Source organism: Argiope bruennichi, chromosome 11 (assembly GCF_947563725.1).
Source record: "Argiope bruennichi chromosome 11, qqArgBrue1.1, whole genome shotgun sequence".
Taxonomy (NCBI): domain Eukaryota; kingdom Metazoa; phylum Arthropoda; class Arachnida; order Araneae; family Araneidae; genus Argiope; species Argiope bruennichi.
Genome location: NC_079161.1, coordinates 11772101 through 11787891, shown reverse-complemented (window position 1 = coordinate 11787891; position 15791 = coordinate 11772101). Strand labels below are relative to the sequence as shown.

The 15791-nt window shown below is 33.1% G+C and overlaps 1 protein-coding gene across 8 annotated transcripts in view; it reads right to left on the bottom strand.

Moving 5' to 3' along the window:
* Nucleotides 1-15791, bottom strand: part of LOC129957626 (fibroin heavy chain-like) — a 77580-nt gene that overhangs the window by 31548 nt on the left and 30241 nt on the right. The gene's annotated exons all lie outside the window — the stretch shown is intronic.

The following is a 15791-nucleotide window of genomic DNA, read 5'->3' as shown; positions in this document are numbered from 1 at the left end:
ATACGCGAGAATGTTTTGGAGCAATCACTTCTTCTGTTTGTTTTTTAAAATATTTTTTTTAAAACTGGAATAAGGCATTTTTAAATTGGAATTGGATTGGCACTAGAGAAAATCAAAGAAAAATTCTCTTATTAGACATGAGAGCTGTCAAGTATTGATTTGAAAACAATAAAATCAGTTTGAAAAAAAAATGTAAGGAAAGAAAAAGAAAGGGGGTCCAAGAAATAAAATACTAAGCTGAAATTCATATATTGAATGCTATATAGAAAGTTTTTTTTTTAAAAAAACTTTTCTTTGCTTTAAAATGATGCTGAAAGAAATTGATGGTCCAAATTGAGCAGCTATTTTCTTTAACTGGGACGATGCTACAGTTGTAATATGCTTAAAGGGTAATTTTTTTTTAAGAAAAAGCTCAAATTACATAACTTTGGAAATGCTACTGTAAAATTTCATTACTTGCAAATGATCATTCCCTTACTTTTTAAAATAAAATTATCACTTTGCATTAAAATGAAGTAGGAAAACCTTTGAAAAAAAAAGCAGTAGGCATATACTTTCATTTATGTTATGCGAAATTTATTAAAAGAATATACAAAACATAAAAAAAGAATCGGTGGCATTAGTTTCTGACGGGCAAAGAACTGTTTGCATTAATTAAATTTATTCAGGAATTTATTCCAAATGTATTTTCACGAATTTGTAAAAGATCAAAAATGTTTACAAAAACATAATATTTTACTGATTTTTTTTGAGCCAGGGAAATAGTTAAATAACACAAAACCGATGCACAACCATCTTGGGTAAAACTGGAGAATCAGCAGCCAGATTCTTACCAAGCTGAAAAAAATTCTAGCCAAACCTAACAAAACCCGCCAATATAACTAATAGAATGAGGAATTTTAAAAAAGGTGGAAATATTTGGCAATTTATCGCCGTAAAAAAAATCAATTTAGCGCCCTTCGTCTCCATGTATATGATTCTCCTTATTAATTTTTGAAGCATAGAATTTGTTATTTATTCATGCTATAAATTGTTTATACTTAATTAGTGACATTGAAAGATAATTGCGGAAAGGAAGGGAAAAAAAAAAAAAAAAAAAAAACTAAAGAGTTCTTACTAAGGGTGAAATGAATTGTTAAGCCACGCCTACTGGTGGGACGATACTGGAAGTTGATTGGTAGAAAAAGTATTTACTCCTACAAACCCAAAGAATCAGCCCACTATCGCAGTTGTGGTGGGCTGGGTTTATTTATTCTGGAATCAGATTTATAAACATAAGTATGAAAATGATAAAAAATGGCCTACACACTTATCACTCGGTCAAAAAAGCGTAATTACTCTCTGAAATTTGAGAAATAAAAAATATAATTGCACATGATGATATTCTTTTCCAGAAATAATAATAATAATTCACTACCACTTACAGTTTGGTAGATAATATTATGTATATTATATAGAAATTGAAAAACTGTTAAATGATTGATCTGGAATAATGTCCAAGAGTAGATATTCGTGAGAGATATTTAAACTTTAATTTTATTATTAATAATCTGCAATTATATAAGAAGTCATTCATAATAATTATTTTAACCACTTAATGCTTTGCCCTCGGATGGCTCCTCTCAGACAGCATTCAAGACATTACATCATTGTGGCGTGTTTTTTTAATTAATTAATTAATTTTAATTGTTAAAATACCTACAGAATGCTTTGAAGATGCAAATTAATTTTTCGGGGCAATTCAATATAAAACAATTATATATACGAATATTTATTTTTCGAAACCATAAACAAATCTTTGCCGTAGGTAATTACTCAAATTACTTTTCCGAGTGCAAAAGGTTAAATTAAAATTGATAATTATCTAACAATTCTGGTTAATCAAAAGGATTTTTATTCCACCCCCCCCCTTAATTGTTTGGCATGTAGTAAAGCAAGCAATTTCCTAAATATAAATATGAGGATTTTAATGCATAGAGGGACCAACAAAAAGTGTTGCAAATGATTAGAAAAACACTAAATGCAGAGAAATAAAAGCAAAATAAGGCTGCATTATCAAAATTATAGTTTTCTAGTGGATTATATGCATTATCAACAATTAATATTAAATAGTATATCAAATGTATACCCTATTAATATCCATAAAAAAGACACAGGTTACCCTTGCTTCAAACTTCTGCACCACACCAACGGGAAGGTAAATGGCTCACGACATCAGATTTAATGCTCGCTAAGGCGGACCATTAGCAAAATCGGATTTCGAACCTTCTGACCGAGAACCCCGAGACCTTACCACTAAGCTACTACAATCTCTGAAATAATGCTACGATGGCAATACTAAATAAATTAGAATTACTTCACCTATTTTTCTTCTTGTTTACTAGCCGCCTTTTGCTACCAGCTTTTTCACCTAGTAGGTTGTTTGCATATAATTACGATCAAAACTCTTAAATAAAATTTAAAATTCATTGTTCCAACAATAAGGTCTTTTCTAGAAAATTTAATACCGTCGCGTTATTTTATATCAAATTGTAAGTTGCTTGTCATCCTTATTCTTCATATTGGTTTGCTTATTTTCTTCCTACAACAAAATGATTCCAATTATTCCAACGCTTTACTTGTATGATATGAGCATGTCCAGTGACATGCTTGCTGGACTGAAATATTCTTTAAAATAAATTAATAAAAAGAATTACTCAGTGAGAGTGGTAATTATTACTTTCTCATGCACGAAATGTAAAGAAAGTAGTAAAATAGTCAAAACATTTCTTCAAGAAGAATCTCCACGCTTCGGACTTTCCTGAGTTCTAAAAACACATTTGTGGTATTGTGTCCCTCTGTCTGTCTGTCTGTCAGAAAAGTAACTGAAAAGTGCTTTGATCTAGGCGGATGGAATTTGATACATAGTCTTAACACCAAATATATAGATATCAATCAAGTAAAGCTGAACAAACTCTAATCAGATGCAGTCTATTTATACAGTTCGTCGAATATAGTCAAATTGTACGGTACCTTCGAATATAAGTTAACATGAGAACTCCAAAGCGATGATGGCTAGATGGATAACATTTGGTATTCACATTTAATATCTATACTTTAAACGCCTATCCAATTTAGAGCTACACCCGTCAAGAGGTTGAATGTCTGTCGGTCTGTACTTTCACAAGCATTTAAACGCGATAACTCAAACGGCAATGCCCAAACCATGTCAGATTTGAGATGTGGTTTTGTGACACTGTTCTTTGTCAAATTTTTGTTTCGATCGGTTGAGAAAACGCGTCTAAAACAAAAATTTGAGCTTCAGTTACTATCAATTGCGTGTCAAGGATTAATCGCTAAAAAATTCGCCAAGAATCGTACGGTAAATTAGTAAAAACGCCAAATTCATGTTAAAGGTTAATATTTCGTAATTATTGTATGCTAGTGCCGTTCAAAGCGTTCTCTAGGATAACATCTTAATTAGAGTATACTTGAAAGATTTAAGAAGATTACGCCTGCTGATTATAGATAACACCGAAAAAGAAAATGATGAAATAGAAGGGGAAAAAATGTGAAATACATAACGGCATAACACAGGAATATAAAATATAAATAGTTGGTTGGTTAGTTATGAGTTTTAGTGGTCCAAGAGCCAACCTTGGCTAAAATGCGCCATAAAATATAAATAGCATTTGTGTCGAATTATCTCCAGTGATGATCCAAATGCTGTCTTTCTATTGCTTATTAACACTAAATATGAAAGTGCGACACAAATCTAGAAGATTTAAATTAAAATTTGCTTGGCATAGAACTGGATTCAACCAACTCATCCAATCTGAAGTAAGTTCAGCTTTCTCCAACCAAAAATACTCAGTTTTATTTTTCCTTAACTTTTTCCTTTCAGGAAGAGTCAGAATATTATTTTTAAATTCCATAATTAGAGAAAAACAAAACAAAAAAAAAATGTTAAAGAAGTGAAAAATTGGTTGGTTTATTGTAATAGTAAAAAATATTGAAGCAAATATAGAATAATATATTTTTTTAACAGCTGTCAAGAATTAAGAAAAAAATATCTACGCAATACTTAACTTGTGTTGGTTAAAAGCTGGCCTTCCCAATTTTAAGGGGATGAGAAAATTGATAATATTTTCTCAAAAGTTTTCAAATGAGACTTCAACATTTTGAAAACTTTTAATCAGTAAAAATTTCAAACAGAAGGTGCTTATTCATATTCTTGGGCCACAGTAGCCTAGAGATAAGGTCTCGGCTTTCTGGGGGAATCCAATCTCATACGAGACCCGATTCCACTAAAGAATCGCCGTGTATTCGGGTCTAGTGTACGTTAAATCCGTTAGAGTTAGAGCCAAATGTCCTCTAGTTGGTGTGGTGCGGATGTTTGGAAAGTCGTGAGCAGCTCAGGTGTCTTCTTCATCTGACCATGGTTCAAGATTACGAGGTCCGTGCCAAAAAATTAGCTCTAAATATGGACGTTCATGTCACTAAAACTAATATTCCTAATCTCAAAAGTGCTTTTGGGCCAAATTTGGCAAAACTAGTTCTAATGTGTTGTCACGCAGGACACTAAATATGTAAATATCAATATTACTACACCTTTGCATCCGTGTCTAAAATAGCAGTAGCAACAGCAACCGCAAAAATCCTATGCAGCAATGATTTTCTTTTATAGGTTTCATAACGTATATATGTGATTTGTCAACTGATTTGAAACATTTAAACCATAACTATAGATCACTACTCCGAAGGCCATGGGAAAAATCTGAATGGCCACGACAGCATTAGTGAGAACTAAGGATGAGTCCCAAGGGCCATCACTGGCTAAGGTACAACCCTCCCGTAGGAAACCCGAGTCCGTCTTCGGTAAGGGATAACTGACCCTACACCGTTTCTGTACTCACTAGGAAGACAAGAATAAAACCATTATTCCGGAAGCTTTTCATTCCCATTTTATAAAGTGCTGCTCCTCTATAGGATCATTTACATCATAATAAATTGTTCTATTTCATTTTCAAGAGCACTTACTGCAGAATTCGCCTTTTTTTTTTTTTTTTTTTTTTTTTTTTTTTTTTTTGCCAATTTGTAATCACTAATATGTTTGGATTATAGAATAATTTATTCGAGTTACAGTATTAGAGAATACTTTGGTGTTTTGAGGTTAATTTTTAAAGAGTAATAAGCATTATTTACTGCGAACCTAGAATCCACAACTAAAAATCTTCCCCACAGCTCTCAATCAATAAGAGGTACTTAAAGTAGAACTTCATTTGTAATGGGGCTGCATTTTTGACTATACATGATAAAACTTAACCCCTTTGCACACAATGCGGAATCTAATTCGCGCATACAATGATGGAATTCTGAAATTTAAATCTGCAATTTAGTGCAAATATTAAATAACAAAATCACCGCTTAAAACATGCTTCGATACCTCAATTGCCATCATATTGCTGTATAAATTAAATATAATAATAAATGTTCCAAACAGGATGTGTCATCTAATTAGAAAATTAAGTAAATTTGTAGGTTACGGGCTTAAACAAATAAAGTTTTTATTACCGAGAATTTAATATATATATATATATATATATATATATATATATATATATATATATATATATATATATATATATATATATATATATATATATATATAATATTATTTGTTGTGAAGCATGATGCAGTTTGAAGACATAGATGAAGCACTTTACATTTTTAAATTCTTTTTAATATCCATCGGGAAAGCATAATTAATTACAAGCAAAGACGCGGACGTTTCGCGTCCGCCACAGCGCAGAGCAAAAGCGGAAGTGGGGAAAAAGGGGCCGAAATAAATTATCCCTCGCCTTATATAACCTTAGATTTTGATAGGGAAAATATTTCTCCACAGTGCTAATATATTATTAAGATTCTCATAGGGATTTCTGTCGTCTGTCAATCACGTGTAAGGGAAACACAGGGATCTTTTAAGAAAGAATGTGCTTACTGGACATTTTTTACCCCTTCACGCCGAGCGTGTGAAAATATCGGCGTTTAGCTGACTAAGCAATTTTATGAAGCTTCTCTTGAATGAATTAAGTAGAGAAAGTGGAATTGGATCACGAAATAAGAGAATATTTTTAGAATAACGTTACTATGGGCTAAACTAAGATAAAATCTTGGAAATTAATTAAATTGAAATTAAGAGTTTAAAATATCATTACATACATACATACATATATACATATATATATATATATATATATATATATATATATATATATATATATATATATATATATATATATATATAGTTCTTAACATTTTAGAATTAGTTATTGTAAATTCACTGAATTATAAAAACCACTGATATAATAATAGCTTATAATATATAGCTTGAATAAGTTGTCCTGAAAAAGTTTACCTTTCAGCGGAATCCTTTATGTGTATAAAAACAACATGTTAAGTTTAATTATATTAACGTCCCGTTGTAAAGCACCACTAGGGCTATTTTGAACAGTCGTAATTTTGAGCCGCAGTCAGATGACGAGGCCGACATCTCGGCTGGTACCACCGCCCCACATCACACCAACGGGAGGATGTTTGGCTCGGACAGATTTAACATGCACTAGACCCACTTACACGGTGGTTCTTCAATGGAATCAGGTCTCGAACCAGAAACCTTAACACCAGGCCTCCGCTGCCTTTAAAAATTATATGAATCATTGTATAAACACTACTAAGTAGAATGTTTTAGATCTGCATATGAACTACCATTAATCTGAAATTCGCATGCATAAGGTAGTTTCAAGAATTTATTTGTTACACATTTTTATCCAATTCTTTATTTGTTTATTTTGTCGAAAATGTTTAAATTAATCACAGTACTTGATATCCAATGTTTTTTTTTTGAGGGGGGGGAGGCAAAAATGCTTTCAAACTGAGCCCAGGAAATTTCAAATTTGCAACTCTGATTGAAGGACTCGCCTTGTCTAAGGCACGAAAATTTAAATGACTCATTTCACACTAACTTTTTATAATTTTTAAGTCAAGTTTTTACTGGACATTTTTTATTTAATTTGAAGTTACAATATTTGATAAGCAAGCATTAGATCAAATAAATTCATTTTTATTCAATTTAACCCCTTCAGATGCAATGACGAGTCTATCTCGTACACCGATTTACTGAATTTTTAATTTCAAATCTGCAGTTGAGTGAAAACATTAAAATACAAAAATCACTCAAAAGCGCATCATTATCTCAAATATCCTTTATTATTAAAGGAATTAATTTAATGGCCCAAATAGGATAAGTCATCTAATTAGAAAGTTAAGTAAGCTTGTATATCAAGGCGTTAATAACCATGAGAAAAATATGTGGCATATATCACTGCCTAATTATATACCAGTAACCAATTCTGAACTTATTAACTGCCGAATTTAAAGTCTCTCAAATCCCCCTTTTTAATGTCAAGCGATGACGCATGTACACACCGAAGGCAATACAGATAGTTGCATTGTAAGTTTCGGAAGAAATGATAATAAGGCAAACAAGATTTCACATCTATTTATTTTAATTTTAAAATTTACTCATCGACCACACAAAAATGAAAATTTGATTTGACGTGAATAGACGTCGAATGTACTTAACTGGCTAAAATATCTCTGAATATTTTATGAAAAATTGGCTTCTCCATTTTGATGAATAGCCTTAGATCAGTCCACATGCACATTTCATACAAATATTTGTCTTGTAAAAACTAATTAAATATTTATTTTATGCGAGAAAACTTGAAAAACATATTGCTTCTACTTACCTTTCGTTTGCACATCCGTCTCGAATCTTCTGGAACTGAGTGGCGAGTTGATTTTTTAACATGAAATCTCGCGTGTAAAAGGAAAAGAAATAGATTTTATGGCAGCCATAAAATAAAGAGGCTGAAGAGTGTTGATCGGAATCATATGAATAAATTATCAGAATTGACGTCTCGGATTTCTTCAGAAATCTACACTTGTTTATTAAGCTGTTCCACGTTTTCGTACAACGCATTTTCGAACATTAGTAGATGATTTGAGGGATTGGAATGCGAGAATGTGTTTTGTAAAACTGTAAATCCTGGTTTTCTCTCTCTCTCTCTTTAACTCGCAAGAAACAAGAGAAAATCTTTCCTTTACTCGACAGATTATTCAAAGAAGCCATTCCATTATGAGACTATCAAATATAAAGATCGTGTTTAACCTGCAAGTTAAAGCGCGAGGGGTCTCTTCGATTTCACCCTTTCATAAAATAAATTCTAAGAATTTCTCAAAACCGATTTATTCCAAGCAAGTACAAAAAAATCTGCAAAGAACCGTATACAAGAACCTGACAAATACAAAGAACCGTATGGAAGGGAGAGTCAGATATTCACTACGCGAATGAATTCAAATATATTATTGTGAATACAGGATATGGAAAAAAATATCAAGAATATTTAAGTAGGGATGAAGAATATTTTCAGAGCGGTTATTACGTAACCAATATCAAAAAGTCACAAATACAAGTGATCAATACTTTTCAAAGAGGGGTGTGATTCACATCCTTCATACGATCTTACTGATGATATTTCGATTACAAGTTTTGGATCACGATAGAAACTAACAATCGATACGATGTCACTGAAATTTGCCGGAGCGGTGACTTCACTGGAAAGTAACAATCCATGCGATCTGTCCAATGGAAGCTCTCGAAAGAAATCTGTGATTGGATTGAAAAGTGAACGGACTGGTTATTGGAATTATCGTATCGTATCTTTGAATTGCATATCACTGAAATGTATCGCAGCGGTGATTTCACCGGAAAGTGCGAGGCTTCACTTTACGGGAGTGACCGATATTCGTATTTGATGATGCACTATTCCATACAGATCATATTTTATTGCTCGTGACATGATTGACTTTGATTACATGTACTCTGTTTACTGCTGGCGCCATCTATTGGTAGAATATAGGACTAAAGTAAACATTTTAAAGAAATGACATATATTTTTAACTCATCTTTTCCAGAAAATGGTTCACTCTAATAAATAAATAGTTTTGAGAAAAAAAATAAAATTTAAGAAATAAGCTGAAACAGATAAATGAATTCAATCACACGTTAATTAAATTAGTAAATTAAGTATTAATTACAATTAATAAATTTTATATTTAATATTAAGTAATAATTTTTAATTAATAATATGATTGAAATAACAGATATTTGGAACAAATATTTAAAAATAACAATAGCAATATTATTTGTTATTCAAAAAATCGTGGATTATGCATCTCTATATTTAAGTAATAAAAAAATCGAAAATTTAAATATCTTTATGGAAAAATAATTATTTTCTAGATAAATCAATAGAATGACCAAACATCTAAAAAAAGTGTGGAAGTTAAATTATTGATATCATTGCTAGAAGTAGCCTATGAAATGCATTTTCAAAATATAATCGTTCAATAAGGATAATTTTATTTGAGGAACAAATCTCCCGTATACTTTCAAAGATTTGGAAGAAAATGCGGAAAATGAATTCATCTGTATAGGAATTGAAAAAGGTTATTATTTAAAAGAATGTATGGAAGTCTCGGAATCCAGAAATAATATAAAACTTGAAAATAATGACTTATGCACGGTACTAATGTTGCCAGAAAATCTTAAAACACTGTCAGAGATAATCGTGACAGTGTTTTGCCTACTATTTGAAAGTTTAATAGTGTCTGCCTTTCTTTTGTTGTGGAACGTACATTTGAGGGAATATAGAAGATTTTGAGGAAATTTTCTCAAAGTGTTGGCCTGCTCCTCGTGAAACAGGAAGAAAACAATAGGGGAAGATGAGGAGAAAAGTCAAATATTCAAAATCTGTCCCTCCTCCCTGAAAGCACACGCTTCAAAAATTAGTGCTTTTTGTCGAAGGGGGTTGTTAAGTGGTGGATATTGATAATATGAGGCCAGAGATAATATAATTGTTTTGTAGCCCTTGCTCCTTACACTCTGCCAGTGCAATATATTGCTGCGCAGTGCATCGATTTGCACAATAACGCATGTTGTATAACTCCCCTTATTTAGATATTGATGTACGAGGTAAACGCTTCTAAACCTATACGAAAAACCACCAATGGAGAAAATTGTAGTGTTACCGTATGCTTAATGGAATAGTATTCACACAGATAAATCTTGCGTTGAAGTTAGAGCATACCCCATTAAAAACATTTTTTGTTTTTTTTGTCTAATGTCAACTTTTTTTTCCTAATTTTTTCCTCTTTACATTGTTACTAATATTTGACGTTTTTTACTTATACTGAGTTAAATTCTTGTAATATTCAAGCTTATCAAATAGATTTGTATTTATGAAATGCAGTTTTCGTATCGCTTTGTGTATTTCATCCGTTTAAAATGTCGGGTGTGTTTTTTTTTTGTACGCTTGAATTGTGTAAGGCGCGAGCTGAGAATAAAATTGTGAATATTAATCTGAATGAATCCTTGTTGCTTTTATTTCTGAAGATTAATATTTAGTGATTAGCAAAAGGACAATCAACAACCTTCTGATAACTGCAATTATTTTTCCATAATTTTTTAGTATATGAAATATAGACATAAAAAAGTATTGCTATCGTCAAAAAATCAGACTTTCAGATTTTGATCAATTTTTGTTTGTTTTGAAATTCCTCGAGTCCAGTATCACATATCAAATTTCATAAATCTAAGTCATTCATTTTTGAGCTATTTACATGCCTATGAAAGATAGACCGACAGAAAATCAACCCTTTAACAGATTTAATGCCAAATTTGATAGTTATTTTCTTTCAGATGTTGAACCTGTTCATCAATTTTTATCTAGGTATTTGCGTTGTGAAATTACGGTGTTAATTTATATCCTCTTAGCCGAATAAATAAATTCGCTGACGGAATTATGTCCAAATAATTTGATGCATGTCTGCATTTTAGATGTTAAATCTATGTATCAAATTTCGTCGATCCAGCTCTTTTCATTTAGCTATCGTTTTAACTTATACCTTTAATTCGATTCTTAAAGGTCGGTGGGGCTAAAATTTCATTTCTCTAAGTAAGTATAAACCCTACATAACATCAGAATATATGCTAAGTCGTAAATGACATTTGACTTTTATGTCATGTGAATTGACCTCATTTACATCTGTTGGTCATTATTTTTATTGTACATAAATGATCTTTTATTAGTTTTGAAGGTACTGTTTTTAATAATCCTTGTTATTCTAGGGATGACGAATATTTTACAAGTGGTTATTATGTAACCAATATCTTAAAGTCACAAATACCAGTAATCAGTACTTTTCAAAGAGGGGTGTGATTCAAATCCTTTTTCGATCTTACTGGTGATATTTCGATTACAGGTTTTGGATCACGGTAGAAAGTAACAATCGATACGATCTGTCCAATGGAAGTTCTTGAACAAAACAGGAAAGGAGAAATCTATGAATGGGTTGAAAAGTGAACGAACCAGTTATTCTTGGAATTATCGTTACCATTGAGTTGCACATCACTGAAATTTATGGAAGCGGTGATTTCACTTTAAAGTGTGAAGTCGCCGCAGAACTTTAGAGATGCATAATCCACGATTTTTTTGAATAACAAATAATTTTGCTATTGTTATTTTTAAATATTTGTTCCAAATAACTGTTATTTCAATCATATTATTAATTAAAAATTATTACTTAATATTAAATATAAAATTTATTAATTATAATTAATGCTTAATTTACTAATTTATGGAACGTGGGATTGAACTAATTTATCTATTTCAGCTTAATTCTTAAATTAGATTTTTTTTCAAAACTATTTATTTAATTTCTTTACACTTTCCAGTGAAATCACCGCTCTGATAAATTTCAGTGATATGCAATTCAATGATACGATAATTCCAAGAATAACCGGTCCGTTCACTTTTCAACCCATTCACAGATTTCTCCTTTTCTGTTTTGTTCAAGAGCCTCCATTGGACAGATCGTATCGATTGTTACATTTTATCGTGATCCAAAACCTGTAATCGAAATATCACCAGTAAGTTCATATCAAAGATTTGAATCACACCCCTCTTTGAAAAGTATTGATCACTGGTATTTGTGACTTTAATATATTGGTTACGTAATAATCACTCGTAAAATATTGTTACAAACCTATAATATTGCTACCTGGCACGAATAGAGTCATCGTAAGAAAGACCGTTGTACGATCGGTCCTGTACGTGCTGAGATCAATGAACTTAGAGCTTGGCGACAGACTTGGCGAGCATTTGGCGGCTTGGGGATAAATTTGGTGAGTTTGGCGACTAAATGGATAATACCGGAAAGTTCGAGAACTTTCACGATCCATCTAGTAAGACCCGAGGTACAGCCAGGTACGCCCTGATTGGTCTGGAAGACTCTAGCCCCGCCTCCCGGAACTATAAAAGACAGGCACTCGGAAGTTGTGTGGATCGTCAGAAATGGTGTGTGCGAGTGGTCGGAGTCGCCGACGAGTAAACAGATTTGAGAGGATCAGACAGCAAGCAAGCTGCTGCACTATTAGAGATTAAATGCGCTGCGTCATTACAATTGAGTGGCGGTGTTTGCTGTATAGAAAAATTTTGTAACATTTGGTGTCAGAAGTGGGATTAATTGGATTTTCTTGTGTATGCCTTGAACCAGAAAAATGGATGAAAAATTCGCATTGTTACTTGCCATGATGGCAGAGATAAAGAAAGGACAAGATGAATTGAAAGCCGGATTTGAGAAAATGAAGAATGAATTCAAGATAGAAATTTTAGAAGATAAAAGTAACAAAACCGAAGACGTCCATGATATCACAGAAGAAATTGAAGGAAAGAGCGAGAGCCAAGTGGAAGAAAAAAAGACTGAGGATAGAATGGAGACCGCTATCACCGAAAAGGAGCCTGGCGATCCTGAGGATGAACTAGAGTTCAATAAGGAGAGGCACGAACAGGGAGAGTGTCATGTAATGGCTGAGCTGAAACAGTATTCTCCGAATGAGTCCCCTGAAGTGGAATCGAAGGAGCAGACACTTGGGGATGGAGAAGATGAACTCTGTTTGGACGGGTCTGTTAGTGGCGACCCGTGCTCGATGCCTATGGATGCAGGTGTTAATGCGACCCTGTTCGGATTGGATTCATCCCAAAGATTGACTGGACAACCTCTTTTCAAGCCTCTTAGTAGCTCCTTGCAGAGTGATACGGATGACGATTACATGCCTGGTATCGCTGATCCTTGTGGTCTCCACCTGGACTTCCTTCAAGAATTCGGCTTTGCTGTGGATTTGCAAAGGGGTGTGATGCAAATCGAAGCCGAAGAATCGCCTGTGTATCTGGTCAAGCTACGTCGTCGCAAAAGGACCCTTCCCGCAAAGACAGATGCGCTCTTCAGAAGTTCCTGTGTGGAGGACGGCGGACAATTCTCGAGTGTTGAGAATGGACCGGGAAAGGGTGGACGTATTCCCGTGAGAGCTCTGCCGACAAAGTTGAATCCCTGGCTTTCAAGTGGACTCCAGTGGGCACTGTTGGACCTTCCTGATAGTCGATTGGTTCGATGGAGGAAGTTCAACCAACCAACCATCCTGGCAAGAATTCGTTCCGGAGAAATCCGTTGCAATACGATGTTTAGCTCCATGGGACATCCTGCATTTTAAGGAGCGGGATCAAGTCTGGGTGTACAATCCGAAACGGCGAAGAGGTTCGTGTCAAAAGCATTGAGAAGGTTCGGATGGATCGTTAGTCGCCGCCAAATTAGCGAATGATGCCATCTTCGAAAGTGCGGAAGTCGCCAAATGAATCAACATCATCACATCGTTCGGAAGCCTACGCCAGCTGCTGGATTGAAGTGAGACTGCCGGGACGTCAGTCTTTGAAGAGGGGAGCAATGTTACAAACTTGTAATTTGCTTCCCATCACGGCTAGTATCACCGTTAAAACCCTTTGTAAGATCTGTCCTGTACGTCAATGACCTGTGAGCTTGGCGACCATTTGGTGACTTGGCGACGAATTTGGCGAGTTTGGCGACTAAATGGATACTACTGGAATGTTCGAGTACTTTCACGATCCATCCACTAAGACCCGAGATACAACCAGGTACGCTCTGATTGGTCTGAATATTCTAGCCCCGCCTCCCGGAACTATAAAAGACGGGAACTCTGAAGCGACGGAGAAGTAGTGTGTATCATCAGAAGTCGTGTCGTGTGTATCGGAAGAAGTTGTGTGGATCGTCAAAAGTTGTGTGTGTGTGAGAGGAGTCGGAGTCGCCGACAAATAAGAGAAATTAGAGGATGAGACAGCAAGAAAGCTGCTGAATTAATGAACTGTTAGCAATTAAATGCGCTTAGTCATTACAATTGATTAGCGGTATTTGTTGTAGAAGAAAAATTTTTGTAACAATATTCATCATCCCTACTCCACTTCATTAGAGTGACCTTGACTTTCCGATATTCGCATTTGATAATTCAGTATTCCATACAAACCCTTTTTAATTGCTTGTGATTTGACTTTGCATATATTCCGTTTACTGCTGGCGCCATCTGTTGGCAGTATATAGAACTAAAGTAAACATTTTAAAGAAATTACATATATATTTGATTGAAATTTTTCAGAAAATAGTTTACTCCAATCAAGAAATTAAATAAATAGTTTTGAAAAAAAATCAAATTTAAGAAGTAAGCTGAAATAGATAAACTAATTCAATCACACGTTACTTAAATTAGAAAATTAATTATTAATTAGAATAAAAAAATTTATATTTAATACTAAGTGATAATTTTTAATTAATAATATGATTGAAATAACAGATGTTTGGAACAAATATTTAAAAATAACAATAGCAAAATTATTTGTTATTCAAAAAATCGTGGATTATGCATCTCCATGTTACTCCGAATCTTTCATATAGCGCTCTGATCATAATTATTTTATCAACTCATCCACATAAAATTGCAAATGGTATTTAAAAGTAATACTAAATATTTCAATAGAATGGCGCTTTTCAAAAGGTAGAGCAAATATATATTCAATTAACTTCATATATTTAGAGATGCATAATCCACGATTTTTTGAATAACAAATAATATTGCTATTGTTATTTTTAAATATGCGTTCCAAATATCTGATATTTAAATCATATTATTAATTAAAAATTATTACTTAATATTAAATATAAAATTTATTACTTAATATTAAATATAAAATTTATTAATTGTAATTAATACTTAATTTACTAATTTAATTAAAGTGTGATTGAATTAATTTATCCGTTTCAGCTTACTTCTTAAATTTTTTTTTCTCAAAACTATTTATTTAATTTATTTATTAGAGTGAACCATTTTCTGGAAGGTGAGTTAAAAATATATGTCATTTCTTTAAAATGTTTACTTTAGTCCTATATTCTACCAATAGATGGCGCCAGCAGTAAACAGAGTACATGTAATCAAAGTCAATCATGTCACGAGCAATTAAAAATGATCTGTATGGAATAGTGCATCATTAAATACGAAATCGGTCACTCCCGTAAAGTGGAGCGGTGACTTCGCACTTTCCAGTGAAGCTTCGCACTTTCCGGTGAAATCACCGCTCCGATCAATTTCAGTGATATGCAATTCAATGATACGATACGATAATTCCAATAACCGGTCCGTTCACTTTTCAATCCAATCATAGATTTCTTTCGAGAGCTTCCATTGGACAGATCGTATCGATTGCTACATTCCAATGAAGTCACCGCTCCGGCAAATTTCAGTGATATCGTATCGATTGTTACTTTCTATCGTCATCCAAAACCTG